General features: G+C 37.1%; 1 protein-coding gene and 1 long non-coding RNA gene across 3 annotated transcripts in view; one reads left to right on the plus strand and one right to left on the minus strand.

Moving 5' to 3' along the window:
- The window catches only part of LOC129136514 (uncharacterized), a 110632-nt gene extending 99274 nt beyond the window's left edge, over positions 1-11358 (minus strand). The window contains exons 1-3 of the long non-coding RNA XR_008538251.2: positions 10928-11358; positions 9214-9295; positions 55-148 (exon numbers count right to left, since the gene is read on the minus strand). This is a non-coding gene — a long non-coding RNA (uncharacterized LOC129136514). The remainder of the gene's footprint in view (positions 1-54; positions 149-9213; positions 9296-10927) is intronic.
- Positions 1-19529, plus strand: part of PTPRO (protein tyrosine phosphatase receptor type O) — a 265422-nt gene that overhangs the window by 15033 nt on the left and 230860 nt on the right. The window lies entirely within an intron of this gene.

Here is a 19529-nt window from a genome sequence, read left to right on the forward strand (position 1 = left end):
TTGGGATCCTTATGTAAACTGAATCAGAGTGATTATGTAATTTATCATACCAACCGGAACACTTTCGAGAGTGAAGGGATCCTTATGCCAGGACAGAAGACGCAAATCAGCCTGTTCTGGGAAAACCGTGATGGATGGTTACCTCTTCCTGAAAACACAAACAAACACGTTTTGTGTAGTATGCAGTCACTAGTTCCTCGTTCATCTCACTCATCCATGAAAATCTCTGCTCTAAGTAAGATGAACTAACCATAGAAAAGGAATTGCAATTATCTTAATCAAAAACTAAAACCTGTACACACATATTCCTAGAAACTTCTACTAGCCCAAAACTGAGAATAACCAAAATGTCCTTCAACAAGTAAAAAGTTTAAAAACTGTGGTGCATCCATACCATATAATATTATTCAGCAATGAAAAGGAATGAACCATTGATACACATAGCCACTTAAATGAACTTCAGGAAAATAATGCTGAGTGGAAAAAGTCCATCTCAAAAGGTCTCATTCTGTATGATTCCATTATATAACATTATGATGAAGGAAAGTTTCATGGTTGCCAAAGACTAGGGATTAGGGGAATGGGGAATAGCTGCATGTGGCTAAAAGGGGCTAACATGAGGAAGCCTTGAAATAATGAAACAGTTATATATCTTGATTGTGGTGGTAATTACATAAAGTTATACATGTGATAAATTTGTAAGATCTAGGCATACACTCACGAATGAGCACATATGTAACTGGTGAAATCTGTATATGCTCTATGAGATGTACTAATATCAATTTCACTGTTTGGATTTTTCTTGTTTTAATATGTAAGATATCAACATTGGGGGAGGCAGGATCAAAAGTACCTGGAACTTTCCTGTATATTTCTTTGCAACTTCCTATAAATCTGTAGTTATCTCCAAGAAAAATGTTTTTAAAAACTTTATTAGGTTTTTCAAAGCTTGCTTTGTTTTGTTTTTTGTATGTGTGTGTGGCACTCTGCTATGTATTTTAACAGTGGATAGATATAGTCTTTGTCCTATAGGGACTGTTTCAGAAAAACAATAACTACAATTGCAGGGAAAGTAAGTTATCGAAGCAAATTTGAAGCACCTAGGAACATACACAAAATACACAAAGACCTCAATAAAACACCATTAGCTGCAAACTCAAATTTATTACGAAGCAGGTTGTATATTGGACTATATTCTTACCAGGTTTATCTAGAAAGTTCTTGAAAGGACCAATCGTTAAGGCATTCCCCTTCATAATTCCCACAACATTGTTAAAGGCAACATTTTAATGACTCTTCAGAGAATCAGATAAAAAAGGAAATTACCACTGTAAGAGGTAAGGGCAAAATATTAATTGATAAAGTAATAGTCTTCCATTCTTTTAGTAATTATTAAGTAGCATATCTGGAAATGGTATAAATAAGTCTGAACAAAATAGAAAGTATAAGAAAAGCTTACAAGGTTTGAGTAAAACAGGAGCAGAGTAGAGGAAAAGAATGGATGAAGTATTAATGTGAAGATGAATACATGTTCAGATATTTCCACCAGTCAATCATCAAACATGTATTAAGGTAAACATGTAAGGAAGGCACTGTGTTCCTCATTTTAAGAGTACAAAACAAAGTTATTTTGCTAAGAAGTCTGTAATATAAGTGAAAATAACAAACATGTAAGAAGCTAAAGGGCAATATATGAGTTAATACTATAATAGAAGCTTTGAAGTATTAACCTATTAATTTATAAATGAATGAGAAAGAGAACTGTATTAAAATAAATGTCCTTGCATTCAGATAAAGGAAAAAGCTCTTGGGCTGGAGGGAGCACTGATTTCATGAAGGAAGACAAAAATTTAATATAAGTCCAATAGAGTTTAAACAGTTAAGAGCAGATTAAGGAAAACATTTCACATTGGAGAAACAGAAGAACAGAAGTAGAAACACGAGAAAATGTAAGTTATGTTTAGGAGGCTTGAATAAAACAGTGGGGACAGATTCAGGTCCTGAGGAGGATGAGTAGTTGGAAATGAGGTTGAAAAGGTGGTTTCGCCTAGCCATGAACTTCTATTCATAATAATCTATTCAATAATGCTACAAAGAGAAACATTAAAATGAGCTTTAGTTCAGCAGTGGTGTGCAGGAAAAAAATTATCATACCGCATTTTAGCTTTAATTGCTTTTATAATTCCAAATTTGCTGTTAAATGCAAATGCTTAATTCTAAATACGTGTGCTCTGTCTTAATTAGATAAAATAATCCTCTGTTGCTTGGGTAGTTCAGTAAATTAGTCCCTAGACTTCAACTCCCCTGGATCATGTTGTTTATGCATTAATCGGTATGCACTCTTAGAGATAAATGAAAAATAAATGGATTTTTTCAGAGACAAGTTGTAACTGTCAGCATACTTTCAAATTTATATCCTCTGCATGTGACTAAAAATTTGCCATCGTTTACTATAGTAATTACAATTCATATATATATGCTCCCATACTTGTAGAATTTCTTCTACATGTTTGTATTTTATTTAAAACTACATGTTGCTAGCCAAAGCTAAGTAGAGAATCTAAACCTCACCATTATGTACATAACCATGCCACCAACTCAACAATGGAGGTTCTATCTGCATTTGTATATAAGATATGTCCCAAAGGAACTAATCAATATAGGTAACTGAAGCAGAAATTAAATGATTTAGTTCTTCCAAGCCTCACTGCCTTATTGATAATGATGGAGATGATACTGATGATCCCTACCATTGACTGAGTGACTGCTGTTTATTGGGGACATTCCTAGGAACTTTATGTACATTATCTCATCGAATCCTTATATACTCCTATATATTATAATCATTTCAGTAATGGGCAAACTGAGTTTCAGGGAGAAACTAAAGGAGTTAGGAGTGAAACCTTGGTCCATTTGACCATAGAACTCTACACACACTGTAACATACCATACTACTTTGTGTGAAAACTATGACACGGCTTGTATTTCCCCTTTATTGGTCTACCACTTCTTCCTCTTCCTCTTACTATGGAAATATCTCGAGACACAGGTGACTGAATCAGTCCTTGGTTGGGACTGCCTTTTGGACAGAAATGGGGTAGGGATCACTCCTGGAGACAGCTGATTCCTGCCCATCCAAAATCATTCTTGCGGTTTCTTTTTTCTGTCCATCAATCTGTCAGGCACGTGTTCCCAGAAAAAAGTCTGTATATCAGTGGATTCCTATATATTCGTAAACGTCAGGCTTATTCTTTTGTTTTTTATCTTCTTCAGTGTAATAGATTTGATGCTTCTGTACTCTGTAAGATAATTACACAGAGCTGAATGTAATGTTACGTGCTGATGGGGAGAACTGGTGTTTTAAATTCTTTTAAATCTGGAGCTTTTATGGTCAACGTTAGAAGCACCATGGCAGACTTATGCCCTGGCTTTAGAAGCCTGTATGAGATTTTGTGACTTGCTGGCTTTATGAGACTTTTACACCTCAGATTGGCCTTTCCCTCCAAGAAAGATACCACCAGACAACAACAATTTTAACACTAATGTCTTCCTTTTGATTACATTAGATTTGCAAATTAAACAGATTAATAGTAGTGTTCTGTGTTCCTCTCAGCTCTTCTGTTTAATACTCTTATCTGACAAAGTGTAAATAGAAGACATAATTAATTACTCATTACTTGCGTGTCAAGTTGCATAAAAAATTACATCCCCAGGAGGCCTATTATTACGTATCTGACTGTTCAGTGAAATTAGTTTTGCAAAGAAAAAGCATACCTTAAGGTAAGGGTTTTGTTTGTTTTTCTTTTCTTTTTATTTAATTTATTAGAGTATCTGCAAAAAATTGTGGAAGAACAACATTAACTCTTAATACACAATTAAAGAGATTAATTCATTTGCCCAAGGAGATGTTATTTTTCCTTTTTTTATTTTTTAGTTTGTCCATGAGATATTAAACTTTGCATATGAAAGTTATAAGCTAATGATGCTTCTACAAAAGGAAGACCCCAGAATATGCCTATTGTCTCTTTAGTATATATCCCACAGAGAAAGTTATTAGTTAAGCAGGCTATGCCATACCCCCTCCTCTGTAAATTGTCTCAACCTTGAGCTGGGAAGTGTACTGCCATGACTGAAAAAAATAGAATAATTTTCTAGCCATTTCTTGTCTTATCTGTCTAGAGTTGATCTGAATGAAATGAGGTCTCTGCTTCAACTGGAGAGCTCAGCATTTCATATTTAGCTCTCAATCTGTTTCATGATAATTTTTGAAGGAACAGACTGCTTATGACAAAATGTGCTGTACTATTATTAAAGGCATACTGCCTTTATAGAGTTCCATCACTTGAAACAAAGTGCTGGCTGGGAAGAATTCTTGAATGTGCATATCTTCTGAGGTTTTTTAACAGCTATTAAATAAAATATAGTATGTGCCTCAGGTAAGAGAAAACCAAGTACCTGATTAAAAACAAAACAAAACAAAAAGGTCGTAGCATTGTCAATAGAGCAAAGCAGCATAAAGCAAAGATTACCTGCCTGCAATCACTTAGTCACTTCACCTCTCTGTAAAAATGACAATCATAATCACCTCTACCTCGCAGTATTACTGTGAGGTCTAAATGAGCTAATCTGTGAAAGCACTTTGTAAACTGTAAAGCACAATTTAAATACATATTATCTTATTAAAAATGTCTGCATCACCTGTTTCATTGACTCTGGGACAGAGATGTTTTCTTTTCCACATTTATGTGTATCTGTGCATGTGTGTAGTGTGTTTCGTGGAAGCCTATAATTAACACGGTAGTACTTTCTTTTTCTTTTTATAAACTAAAGTTTGCCATACCCAAGTGCACTTTCTGTCACCTGAAGTCACAGCTTAATTATGTGTCTGGAATGACTTAATATATAAAAGTCATAAAAATTTCTGTCTAATGGCAACTATTTTTATGTTAGCCCTGTCTTTTATATACTGACCAGATCATTCTCATTAAAAATTGTTGTTTATCTAATTTCATACCCATACCACCCAGCATTCTGTTTGTACAGTGTTTTATGTCTATGATCACCAATCATCTTTCATGTTATATTTGAGCATAATTTATTCTTTCTTTCTATGAACATTTATAGAGCATCAATTGTGTGCCTAATACTGTGCTAATCATTCAGTGTCTCCTTGGATTTCACTTATCTGTAGGTAAAAGTGATTACATATTTATAATAATAACTCCAATTACAGTGCAGTTGGCTCAACCAGTACACACCCAATATCAGCCTTTTTCCTATGAAGAGCCCTCGCAGGTGTTGCTCAGTGCCCAGTGGGGCTTTGCTGTGGAACCCTAGTTCTCTGCCCTTCCAGCCTCGAAGTTTTCCTGTTAGACATCTGCCCTGCTCGACCAGGTGCGACCACTGCCAACCCCAGCACCTTCCTTGATGTACCCAAAATCTTCCCATGCCTTGAAAACTAAGCCTTTCTTAGTATGTCAAGCTGTTGCTTTGGGGTTTTCTTTGTTAGTTTGGTTTTCCCATTGCAGTTTGTCAGCTGTGGGCCGATAGGTTTCTGGAATTTCAGTGTCACTAATTATTCAGGTATGTGTACCTATTCAGGTGTGTGTACCAGAATAATTGTGTGTGAAGATGTGTGAAGTCCATTTAGGCACAAGCTGGGATCTCCACTCCCGACCCCATCACATTAAAAATAGCAAAAATTACTTATCTAATTTTATCTTCCTCTCATTTGCCTTGTCCATCTTCTAGTTGAGTTGAATAAACTAGTGGACAGTGAAATAATCAAATGCAGGATAGCATACAGGAAGATGAAAAACATAAATATAATCTAATTTTTTAAAGCCTGTGTTAAATTTCTTCTGTTTGTAAACGTTTTGACATCTTAATTGAATATGAAAATAGATACAAGGTAAAAAGTTTATTTCTTGTTTGATACTGTGCTCCATGTATTTATTTCTAATTTCCACAGTGGATAGAATATTAGAAATTAATGAAAGTCCTAATTATCTCAAACATTTGCATTTAACGTTAAATGTCCTAAATAAGCAACCATTTAATATGAATTTAAAATTAAAATTTAAAGGCTGGACGCGGTGGTCCATGTCTATAATCTCAGCACTTTGGGAGGCCAAGGCGGGAGGATCACTTAAGTCCAGAAGTTCCAGAATAGTTTGGGCAATATGGCGAGACCCCTATCTCTACAAAAAATTTCAAAATTACCTGGGCATGGTGGCTCGCACCTGTAGTTCCAGCTACTTCAGAGGCTGAGATGGGAGAATCGCTTGAGCACGGGAAGTCGGGGTTGCAGTGAACATGATTGTGCCAGTGCACTCCAGACAAGATGAAAGAGCAAGACCCTGTCTCAAAAATAAATATATTTTTTGAGACGGAGTCTGGAGTCTCGCTCTGTCTCCCAGGCTGGAGTGCAGTGGCGCCATCTCCGCTTACTGCAAGCTCCGCCTCCCGGGTTCGCGCCATTCTCCTGCCTCAGACCACAGGCGCCTGCCACCACGCCCAGCTAATTTTTTGTATTTTTTAGTAGAGACGGGGTTTCACCGTGTGAGCCAGGATGGTCTCGATCTCCTGACCTCGTGATCCGCCCGCCTCGGCCTCCCAAAGTGCTGGGATTACAGGCATGAGCCACCGCGCCCGGCCATAAATAAACAATCTTTTTAAGAAAAGTTTCATTCTTTATAGAAACATATCCTACGTTGAAGGAAAGTTTTAATGTGAGTCTATATAATCATTGTCAGGTTCTAACTAAAAAGAAGGCAAATATAAAAACCGGGCTTTGTGACTTGAAGAACACAAGAAATAATAATGAGAACTATGCACCATTTCACAATTCTCACACTTGAACATTGTTAATGTTGAAGCCCCAGGATTATGGAAACATTGGAAATATGCCACACTGTGATCACATTCATTTTTAGAATTAATAGTAGGTATCATCCAAATGGTTCTAAAATACATTTTTTAAGTGTGAAATGTCTTTCACAAATATGGCCATTACTTTTCAGAGCACTCTTTTGCAAATAAATAATTCTGGATAGCCAAATTCTACTAGACCTCCCTATACAGAAATCTCATAAAACTCAAATAAATGCAAATAAGTCAATGAAAAGAATAGCTCTCTATCTTCCTCCTAACTCAGCCACTTAAGACTAACATTGCCTTTATTAAAGAGATGAAAGCAGATGTGGTATACATTATTGATATTGCTCCACATTGAAAGTTAAAACTTTTATATATGTTCTCTCAGATTATATAAAACTCATATAAAATTTACTTAATGAAGTTTTCAAAATAGTATATGGGAAAAAGGGTAAGTTTGTGATTTCATGGCTGTTTTCATATGCTGATCTGAATTCAATATCGTCTCTCTCTTTTCACAAACCATCTGGGAGATTGACAAGTTGCATCTCACCAGATGGCCTACCATACCAACCTCACGCTTCCATGGCACCATCCCTCCATGATAAATCCTGAAATGCTTTAATACAATGTTCCTGCTCAGGAAGAACTCCACAGCTCATGCCTTACGAACCAGTTCATCGTCGCCCACTTCATTTCCCAAGGTTGAAATGGGATATGATTTCCACTGGGTGCTAAATTATTCTATGGCTCAGAGGAATTAAGTGATTCCAGCTGAATACACCACCAAGCTCCTATCATCCTATCTTTCTACAATCTCTTTTCTTATTCTCTGTTTCCCTTACTACTCCCTGGCCTATTCTTTTATAACTTACACTTTACAGAGAGATTCCATTCTTTTTTCCTCTCCTTTTCCATATACATAAATCACTGGAATGTATACTTTAAAGTGTCAGAAAGCAACAACACTTTTGAGCTGTGGTTCATGTCTTCCTGAACCTAGCATGCAGATAGTTGATACTATACAATACAAAACTGAATTGTCTGTGTCAATTATTTTATAGTATCACTACCTATTTAAAAGACACTATAAAGACACATGCACACGTGTGTTTATTGTGGCACTGCTCACAATAGCAAAGACTTGGAACCAACCTAAATGCCCATCAATGATAGACTGGATGAAGAAAATGTGGCACATATGCACCATGGTATACTATGCAGCCAGAAAAAAGGATGAATTCATGTCCTTTGCAGGGACATGGATGAAGCTGGAAACCATCATTCTCAACAAACTGACATAAGAACAGAAAACCAAACACCACATGTTCACGCTCATAAGTGGGAGTGGAACAATGAGAACATATGGACACAAGGAGGGAAACATCACACACCGGGGCCTGTCGGGGGGTGGGGGGTTAGCATTAGGAGAAATACCTAATGTTGATGATGGGTTGATGGATGCAGCAAACCACCATGGCACGTTTATACCTATGTAACAAACCTGCATGTTCTGCACATGTATCTCAGAACTTAAAGTATAATAATAATAATAAAAGATACCGTCTGGGAAGAGATTCTTAAGACCACTCATTCTTCCTTTTGCCTTTACAAATGTCAGAGAGGCACTAAAGAACAACCTGTGAAGGAAAAAGACCTGAAAAAATATCTTTTTTCCCCTAGCTTACAGATCAAATCTGACCTCAATATCTTCCCCTACTCCCTCCCCTACTTTTCCCCTCTGAGCCTCTCTCATAAGTTTTATAAATTCTTCCAGTCATTTAGTGTTCAAGAAGAGAGTCCAAATCAGAAACTGTGATTAATATGATAGGTCTCATTTCTCTGGTGCCTTGATCATCTTTCTTTAAATACAGTGAATTTCAGCTTCCAAGTTATTTTTTCTTCTCTTTCTTGACTTTTAGACTTTACTGTGTCTGTATTCTCTGACAAACATATAAACTGCTTATATATTCACCCTCATGTTTTGCATATCAAATCCAACTATCTGCTAAATTTTTCTTTTCATTTAGCAGTAACTGACTACCATAAATATACTATCACTGTAAGAACACACCATGTCATAGAGAAGTTTGCCTCAAGGAACTTTATTTCAAATCTTTTTACTTAAGTTTTCAAAATGCTACTTTATATGTTATTTTATTTCTCCCATTGCATCCCCAGGTTGGGTCAGATGACAGTATACCTGCATCATCTTTATATGTGGATATCAGTTTCCATTTCCTATTCTCCCACATGCAGAGCTGCAGGAAGCTGTCTGCATTGGGCACATAAAGATCTTTATGGAACAGGCTCTGCACAATCCAACATAATACTGACCTCAGAGAAGTTTGGTGCTTTCCTTGGGTGTGACTTTGTCGACTAGAAGATTAGCCAGTGTTTCTCAAGAATACTGAATGGTCTATTTGGTGTAGATAAAAAGAGAAATTGTGATGATTAATGAAAGAGGAATTTTTGATATGGAAAGAATAAGATTAGTTCTGTCATGAGGATGGGGAGACCAACAGCTAACTCAGTTAGTTAAAGGATAATGGAATAGAGTAACATGAAAATCTGTCATCTTACTTCCCTGCTTAAAACATACAAATAGATTTACATGGTTCTTCAGATAATGCCTACACTTCTTCAGGGGTTTAAAGTCTTTCATGATCTGATTTATTATCGCTTTGTTAGTGTCTTGTCAATTCCTCACCTTTTTATGCTGTAATCTTTCTGAATTTTTCTCTGTTCCTCACACTTGATACTCATTCTCACCTTCCTCTAATCCTTTGCATATATCATTCTCTCTGCCTGGAAAATTCCTAACTCTACACTCTCCCCTTAACCCAACAAGTGGCTCCTCATCCTCCAGGTCTCAGCTAAGATGATACTCTATTCACAAATGCATTCCTGACCTCCTCTCCTTTAAAACTGGGAGGAGTACTCAGTTTTTTCCTCCTCCCCAGAAACCTTCCACACTCCATCCTTAATTGGCTATCTGGAAAAAGTCCTGTTTATTTATCAAGACACAACTTAAAACAATTTTCTATTCTTTAAAACCATCCCAGCCTCATTCAAGTGTAGTTGATTCTTTTCCTTCTTAATACATCACTATAACTTGAAGATATGTCTATTATTGATTAAATTACACTGCTATGACAAGATTTCCCTGTATATTTATATTCCCAACCAGGCAATAAATATGATCTCCTTAAAGAAAGAGACTGTCTTATATTCACTATTATCATTTTACCCCCAAATATACTCTTTCCTCACCTGCTCATCTTACAGATGTAATTAATTTTTAGTTACCTATCTGTTACTCTGTAAGCCTTCTAAGGGAGGGACCATGTTTAATTCACACTCTTTACCTACCACGTTTCACAAAGCTTGGCACATACAGACACTCAGATAGTTTTAGAATGAATGTATTAGCTTGTATTTGTATACAAAAGATAAATTTTTCTGCAAGTATTAACAAAAAAGGACTGAACCAGAGACTCTTAGTAGTTTTCTGTAGCCTTTACTAATGTTGATAATATATGATAAATTGGAGGTCATAGAAAATTCATCTGGTCTATTTAGTTATAATTCATTTGCATGGCCCCATGCAGGGCAGAGCTCTAGAAAAAATAACACTTATGAAAAGTTATGACAAATAAATCAGATGAGAATACCAGATTATACAATTTACCTATGGCCCTAAACATAGTCTAATATACTTAAAAGACAGACATACTTAATATCATCTGCATACATTTTTTTTCAACAAGCATTATTTATAGATCATCTAAAATATGCTAGGCTCTGCTGATAGGAAAAATAATGCATCCCAAAAGATGACCATACCCTAACCCTAACCGTAACTGTGGAAGCTGTAAATGTGTTTTCTTATATGACAAAAGAGACTTTGCTGATCGGATTAAGATTAAGGACCTTACAACAGCAAGATTATTCTGGAATTTCTAGCTGGGCTCTCCAATCACCTAGTTCCTTAAAACTAGAAGAGGAAGGTAAAAGACTAGGTCAGGGAAACGGCCACAGAGAGACTCACCCTACCATTGCTGGCTTGGAAGATGCAGGAGAAAGGGCATAAGCCAAGGTATGCAGGCAGTGGAAGGTGATAAGCCAAGGTATGCAGGCAGTCTCTAGAATCTGGGAACAGTCCTCAGGTGACTACCAGCAAGGAAATGGCGACCTCAATCCTTGTAACAGGAAGAAACTAAATTCTGCCAACAACAGTGAAGGAGTTAAAAAAAAAAAAAAAATTATAGGCCGGGCGCGGTGGCTCACGCCTGTAATTCCAGCACTTTGGGAGGCCGAGGCGGGCGGATCACGAGGTCAGGAGACCGAGACCATCCTGGCTAACACAGTGAAACCCCGTCTCTACTAAAAACACAGTGAAACCCCGTCTCTACTAAAAATACAAAAAAAATTAACCGGGCGTGGTGGCGGGCACCCGTAGTCCCAGATACTCGGGAGGCTGACGCAGGAGAATGACGTGAACCCCGGGGGGCGGAGCCTGCCGTGAGCCGAGCTCGCGCCACTGCATTCCAGCCTGGGCGACGGCGAGACTCCGTCTCAAAAAAAAAAAAAAAAAAAAAAATTATAGAGCCCCTAGAAAGGAACACAACTCTTCTTCTGACACCTTGATTTTAGCCCAGTGAGACCCATGCCAGACTTCTGACCTATAGAATTGTAGGATAATATATCTGTTTCAAGTCATTATATTTGTATAAATTTGTTGGAGCAGCAGTAGAAAACTAATGCAGCACTGGGCTAAATGCTTGGGAGAGAACAATAAAGAGCTATTCTTAATTAATGTCTCTTTTTTATGGCATTTTTAAAGACCATAGAATAGTCTGACCTGCAAAACAGATTTATGGAACAAGTAATACCAATACAGTATAATAAAACTTATAGTAGATGTATATAAGTTTTATACTTTAAGAAATAGTGATGGAATTAAGGAAGGTGTTAAATCTATTTGGAGTGGGATCAGGGAAAATTTCAGAGAACAAACCATTTTAAGATGGGTCCTTAAGTAATAAATACTAGTTTTCCAATTGGCTAGATGGGGGTACGATTTAGTACCATGTTAAGCTAAGAAGGAGTGCAATTGGAGATGGATGAGTGATAGAAGAATGAGTGACATGAGGACTTGTTTGTCCCACGAAATGTATTTGGATGTATAATATGGAATAATTTGCATCTAGAAAGTTTGCTCCAGCTGCAAATGGAGAATGGAAGAGGGGCAACACTGTATGCAGAGACTGCTACCATAGGCTGAGTAAGAAAGGATGAGGTCTCTGTTTTATAATAGCCCCCATTTATTGGAACTTGGCTATGTGTCAGCAACTATAACAACACTTTACATATATAATTCCATTTAGTCTCTGTTAGTTAGCTCTGCAAAGCAGATGCCATTCCATCTCACGAATTAAGAAACCAAAGTTTACACAAATGTGCCCTTAAAAAAGAAATACCCCACAAAAAGCTAACAAAAGTAGGATTCAAACCCAGTTGTTAATCACATTAAAGCCTGTGCTTTAATTCACTCTACCATGGCAGGAACAGGGAATCAATATAAGAAGACAGAAAGAGAGAGATTTAATAGGTAAAATTAACTAAGCTTATTATTGATTACACGTAGGACAAGGGAAAGAGAGGAATTGTAGCTTACTGACAGTTTTTGGATTTGAGTTCTAGGGGAAAGGAGTTCCAGCTAAGATAGGGACCAAAGTAGAAGACACTTTCTGAGTCAGGAATAAAAGTTAAGCTTCGGATGAATTTAAGGTGTGTATTGGATAGCCAGGTAGAGATGCCCAGAAGCCAGTCTGGAATTGAGAACTGGGACATGGACTGAAGAGAAGGATTTGAAAATCATCTACCTGTAGGTAACTTTCATGGTCTGGAACCCTTCATATATAAATGTTGGAGAAATCTCCTGTTTCTAATGAATAGTGAAAGAATCTATCCTTATCTGTGCTCTGAAAGAAACTTTCATCTGAGACTCCCTGAAAAGATGGCTCAGCCTAACACCAACGCTGACTACCAGACTGGGGGTGCTGGCAAAATGGCAAACTGACAGTGCCAAGGGCTTTGTCTGTGTCCTGCTTGATGAGGTCAGAGCCTTGTTCCCGTGGAAGACCTACTATGTCATACAGCTCTGCTGCATTAACAGCCAGTCTGAAAGTAAATACTTTGCTTTAGACACTGTTTTTAACTGCTTAATGAGCATACTGACTTCCCACCCTACCCCCCAATTAGCTGCATATCAATCAGTCAATTAGCAGATAGACAGCTCAGCCAAGGAACAGTGAAGGCTGGTGTTGCAACTGATTGTTAAATCTGTCTTGAATTTGCTATTGGAAAATGAGAGAAGTTTAGGGCAAATACTGCTCCCTGTACCCCTGACTGAAATCTTCTAGACAAAATAATTGCTATCAAATATTCTGATACAGGAATTCTTGAAACTGCCTGGTTACTTTACTAGAGAGGGAAGCAGCCACTAACTGCAAAAGACTACCTCTGTTGTACCAGACGCACAAGAAGAGATTTTCACCATTGCAGAGCTATTTATACACAGCCAACTTCTGTCCTCAGTTCACATATACACACAACTCCCATTGATATCAGTGGAAGCTGCGGACATGTGGCTGAGAACAGAATTTGGCCCACTGAGCTGCAAGGCTTGGCATTCTTTTGCTCACTATGACAACTTCAGAACTGGATCTCTTAGCACATGTGCTTTTAGAAGAAGAGTTCTTGATTTATTTTCTTTTTTTTTTCCTCCCCTCTTTATCTTGGCCTTGAAAAACAAAATGGAAACTTGAGAAACTACTGGCAGCAATGGGTTTTTCTTGCATAGAATCAACTGTATGGGGGACTTGGAGAAACAGAGACCATACAAGTTTTTGGATTCAAAAACTTGACAAAATAGTTTTCTGTAAGTGTGCTGCCGTTCCCAGGATGCCGACTAACAGCTTGGCTTCACAGTCGTCCTTGAAATAAAAGCAAAAGATGCCATGAAACAACTTTTACACACGTAAAATTATCAAGTCCAATATTTAATTTACAGATGACATATTCCAGAGAATATTTGAAACCTGTCATTAATATGTACTTTTATTCTTCTTATAGGAATTGCTCTTTCTCTAGTTTAAGTGATTTTAGTGGGGCTGTCAGCAAGACTCCTGCCTCCCTGTAAGTGTACATGTCAGGCTAGGCAATCAGTGTATCCAGTCCTCTTGAAAACAAAAGGCCTATTAACCAAGGAGAGACAACCAGCATGTGATATTTCAAAGATTATATGGAACAGGGAAACAGGCTCTCCTTCTGAGGTCAGGAGATTAAAGGATACAAAGCCTTTTAGCTTTGGGGGCCAGTTTTGTACCACTTAGAGAAAAACGGCAGGTAATGAAGCCAACAGGGAGGAAAGTAAAGAAGGTAGAGGAAAAAACATTTTTATAATATTTAAATCCCTGGATCTAGCCATGCCTTACTGAATTTTCCCACTATGAACAAAAAATTAATCCGTTTATTCTTAAACTGGTTGGAGTTGTATCTCTAATAACTGGTAACTTATAGGGATTTAACAAAAAACACTGCTCCTTCATTCACTCTAGAGATTTTCTCTGCCAAAATGTATTTTTTTTTTTTTTTGCGTGCAAACACTCAGATTTCACCATCTTTGTATATACTGAAACTTTCCTAAATAAATAACCTCAGGAAAAACATGTGATTTGCAATAACTGTGGATGCTCTTCACACCAAGAAGATAGGCAGGAAGATTATACTAGACAATGCAAACACATAATGTCTCCATGTCTCTGCTCTGTTGGGAAAGAGGAAGCCAGTGGAGGACCCTCTTTGTGGATGCACTTTGAGGAAGCACCTCATTATCTTGACTCTTGGCTGTTGCCCAATGTGGTGCCCTGATGGAGTCTGCGCCCAGCACGTAGCTCTGGTAATGGATCCAGTGACAGGCAGACTGTGTTACAAGGTGCATTACACTTGACCAGCCATCATTACATCGGTTCTGCCCAAATTATTTGATTGACATTTTTAGAGAAAGTCAGGAACTGTTCATAATTGGTAGCCAGGAAGCCACTATTTTCAAATAAGTGAATACCAAGAATGAAAGTGTAAAGGAAGAGACTTAAAGAAATGGGAAGGTTTTCAGCCAGGCGCGATGGCTCAAGCCTGTAACCCCAGTACTTTGGGAGGTCGAGGTGGGCGGATCACGAGGTCAGGAGATCTAGACCATCCTGGCTAACACGGTGAAACCCCGTCTCTACTAAAAAATACAAAGAATTAGCCGGGTGTGGTGGCAGGCGCCTGTAGTCCCAGCTACTTGGGAGGCTGAGGCAGGAGAATGGTGTGAACTCAGGAGGCGAGCTTGCAGTGAGCCGGGATCGCACCACTGCACTCCAGCCTGGGCGACAGAGCAAGACTCTGTCTCAAAAAAAAAAAAAAAAAAAAAAGAAAAAAAAAAAAGAAATGGGAAAGTTCTAGGGAAATGGGTCTTCTGCCATTGTGAAATTTGGATTTCACAATTTAGGATGTGTGGGCCATCCTAAAATTAGGAGAATGTGATTCAGCCTTGATACACATGAATTGGAAGAATAGCTTACATAAACAGCCTTAGTTACGTCTATTTGGCATAGCAATGAATCTATGCAAAACCTTAACAGTTTATTGTACAGTACATTCCCATCAATTACCCAGAAAATATATGTCTTATATGTCAATATATCATGCAGTAGATTCCCATTAATCATCCAGAAAATATGTCTTAGGAATAAGTTATCTACTGCCTGAGGAATTTAATTTAATTGTTGAAGAAATTGTTTGCCTTCAGCAGGGACTGATTTCTTGCATCATTATCAGTGAGTGTTTCCTCACATGTAATAACTGATTTTCCAGACATTCACCTTATAACTCCCATTTATGTGCAGGTTACAATATCCATTAGACATAGAAGTCCCCCTTACCACACATGAAAACACATACACCCACCTACCCACTCATCTACCCCACCCTACCCACCACACACACGTAAGAGGACTTCAAAAAGTTCAAGGACAAATGGAATTAAAGATAAAAATTAAAAAGATGAACTTGTTTTTCAACATGTCATCAAGTTCAAGACACTTATTATAAGTTATGATACCAGCCATTTAGTCTGTCCCTGAAGAACTGAGGCTCCTAAGAATTTAAGCATGTTGATGCAGTTTTTTTTTTTACATTATTAAGTGAGGAACAATGGATACCCTTTACAGATTTTTTTAACATTAAGAAACAAAAAGAAGTCAGAATGAGCCAAATCAGGACGATAAGTTGGATGTCTAATGAATTCCCACTGATATTCTCACAATATTGCCCTTGTTTGATGAGAGGCATGAGCAGAAGCATTGTTGTGGTGGAGAAGCATTGTCATGATGAAGCTTTCCTGGGCATTTTTCCTCAAAGGCTTTGGTTAACTCTCAAAACACTCATAATAGGCAGATGCTATTGTTCTTTGGCCATCCGGTATGTCAACAAGCAACATGCTCTGAGCATTCCAAAAAATTGTTGCCATGACCATTGCCTTTGACTAGTCCACTTTTGCTTTGATTGTACCATTTCCACCTCTTGGTAGCCATTACTTTGATTCTCCTTTGTTTTCAGGATCATACTAGTAAAGCCATGTTTCATCTCCGGTTACGATTCTTCAAAGGAATGCTTCAGGGTCTTGATCCCACTCGTTTCCATAAAAGCTATGCTCTTGTCTGCAGCTGATCTGGGCACGTTGGTTTTGGCATCCATCAAGTGGAAAGTTTGTTCAATTTTTTTCAGTCAGAGCTGTGTAAGCTGAACAAACTAAGATGTCTATGGTGTTGGCTATTGTTTGTGCTGTTAACTGTTGGTCCTCCTCAAATAGGGCACTAAATTTTTTTTTTAAAAAGGGCATTAACAAGATTAAATTTTTCTACACAAATTGATGTAGATGGTCTGCTACCATGGGCTGCATCTTAAACATTGTCTCATTCCTTCTTAAAATGAGTCATCCATTTGTAAACTGATTTCTTTGTGGCATTGTCCCCATAAACTTTTTATAAAGCATCAATGATTTCACCATTCTTCCAATGAAGCTTCACCACAAATGTGATGTTTGTTCTTGCCTTAATTTTAGCAGAATTCATGTTGCTTTCACAGGGGGTCTTTTCAAATGGATGCCTTATCTTTCTTAGTGCTTCAAACTAGATTGTATTTATACACATTATAATAAGTTAGTAAGAGTTTATTTTGGTGCAAAAATTTTTTGAAATCCATCTATAGTTTTCTCATAAATGCATTTTCCATGAACTTTTCAAAGACCTCTTTTCCATCATAAATCTAAAAAATGTTAAGATTTAAGTAGCTTCACTCATCTAAGAGAATCACTAAGCATTTATTTGACTGCTTGTTTTTCTTCTACTTTAAGGTGTGCATTTGTTTCTTACTGCATGTAATAAAAGGAGCCATATAAAAAAGGTTTGTTATATGGTATAATAAGCACCGTATATACATGGTCTTTCTGGATACTCACAACAGCCTTGTGAGACAAAGACAACCCCGTTTTACAAATGACAAAAACAAGGCTTAGGGCTATGAAATAACCAAGCAAATGAGTTTGATTCCAAAGCTCATTCTAATAACCACTAAGTAAATGTCAGTGCATTGTTGTATATTTTTACCGTATTTTATAAAAGGTCCCTAAAGACCCAAATCCTCTGTGCATTTAGTTACAAGCACCATTCTGCATTTTCCCCCAATACGTTTTCCCCTGGTTTATACCTATCTTCTTTGTTCTATTATTTTTGAAATTTTGAGTAGTAAAGGAATTTGGGAGAGGGAGGATGAAGAGAGAGAGAAAGGAAGACAGAATCACACCGATTAAGATGAATTTAGAAAGTAAGACCACTACGGCTCACATTGGTGGCATTTCCCTATGTGTCTTTGCAATGCTCTTATCTGACACAGGTCTCTTAAAGGTTGGGTTGAATATCTGTTCCTCAGTTATTGCTCTTTTACTCTCCAAAATCTTCCCCTACAAAGGACTAAAAATAATGATCAGAAATGACCTTTCCCTCCTTAGTCCCAGGTTTGTTTGGGATTTCATGTAATAAACTAGAGCATGGGTGTCCTCTTCCACTGATTGCCATGTTCATTTCATGGCCTTAGTCAGGTGCCTTGGCTGCAAATTTTCCCTCTCTGCACTGAAAAACCCAGTTTTGCTGAGCAATTTTAGTTCCCACTATGAAGAAAACCCTTCCAGCATGTAAATGCAATGCTTAGTGAGGCCTTTCCTGAAAAGCAGTGTTGCCTTCACACACAAGATGAGACATGTGGAGATTAACTTTAATATCTAATCTGTTGCAGAGGTGAAACTAAATTCTATTTCTTTCTCCTCATCTGAAATGAAAAGGAAATGCTTGAAATTTTGCCCCCCAAAATAGAGCACTTTAATCAAACCATTTTAATGTGATATTCCTGTGTCTTCATTAAGTTTCCAGACAGTTTTAATGTTTATTGAACTAAATTGATATGGTTAAACATCTTTGTAAGTATAAACTAAAGTTTTTATGGCTATTTCTATTATTGCATAAAAGAAAAATAACAAAAAAGTATCTATTTGTTTGAGGAGGTAGCTGGTATTTGCTAGCAAAGGAGAACAGCCATATAATTAACTGTGTCAAAATGTTTTCTTTGTTCACAGTTAATCTAACTGCAGCTGCTAGGAGGCAGAATGCATAAATATGACTGTGTACTTTTAATTACAGAAAATGACAGGCGTAAGTTGTGACTGGAGCGTTGCCTGAGATTGTTGTGGGCAAAAATGTTGCTCAGAGACTCATTGAATTAATAAGTAGCCTTTTGTTTTTTGGTGTCCAAATTGTATAGATGTTACTAGCAACTAAAATAAAATTAAATTTCAGAATTTTAATCAGCCAAAGAAAATTTAAATATAATCCTGCAACATATTTAGAGAAATCATGGCACATAATAACCATTTGATATTGAACATTATATACAATAATACTTCATACATGTGATTTTTGTCTTGGAGCAAGAAATGCTCTACATAAGTGAATTTTCTAGAGATACCTTTAAGAATTAAATTATTTCTCCCAATTTTCCTCTCCATTCTGTGCAAAGAAGTCACTCCCAATTCTAATTTTTTTCCCTAGGTGCTCTAATAATAATGAAGACAAAATATCTCATGTTTGCTGATTTTTCTGTTTTGACAACACATAGTAATGCCTGTAAATGGAGGTGCTGATACTTATGAGATAGTATGAAAGAGAAATGGAGCAGCACTTCATTATTTGGGACATTGTTCTCTTCTTCTTCCCCTTTTCTCTTCTACCTTTAATGGCTGAATAGTATAGCAGAATGTTCATTGGGCTTTCCATCAAACATATTTTATATTCATTGTAACTCTGAGCAGAGAACTTAACCTTTCTGAAAATCAGTTCATTTCTTTATATGGATGAAATAGGATCATCAATGTTTAAATTTTAAATATAGTGATTGCTCAGAAATGTTATTCCTTTTCTTTTTATTTTTCTCCTCTATAACTATTTTTTAATCACCTTTTTATTATACATTTTTTCTCCTTTCTGTGCTAT

Source organism: Pan troglodytes, chromosome 10, assembly GCF_028858775.2.
Source record: "Pan troglodytes isolate AG18354 chromosome 10, NHGRI_mPanTro3-v2.0_pri, whole genome shotgun sequence".
Classification (NCBI taxonomy): Eukaryota; Metazoa; Chordata; class Mammalia; order Primates; family Hominidae; genus Pan; species Pan troglodytes.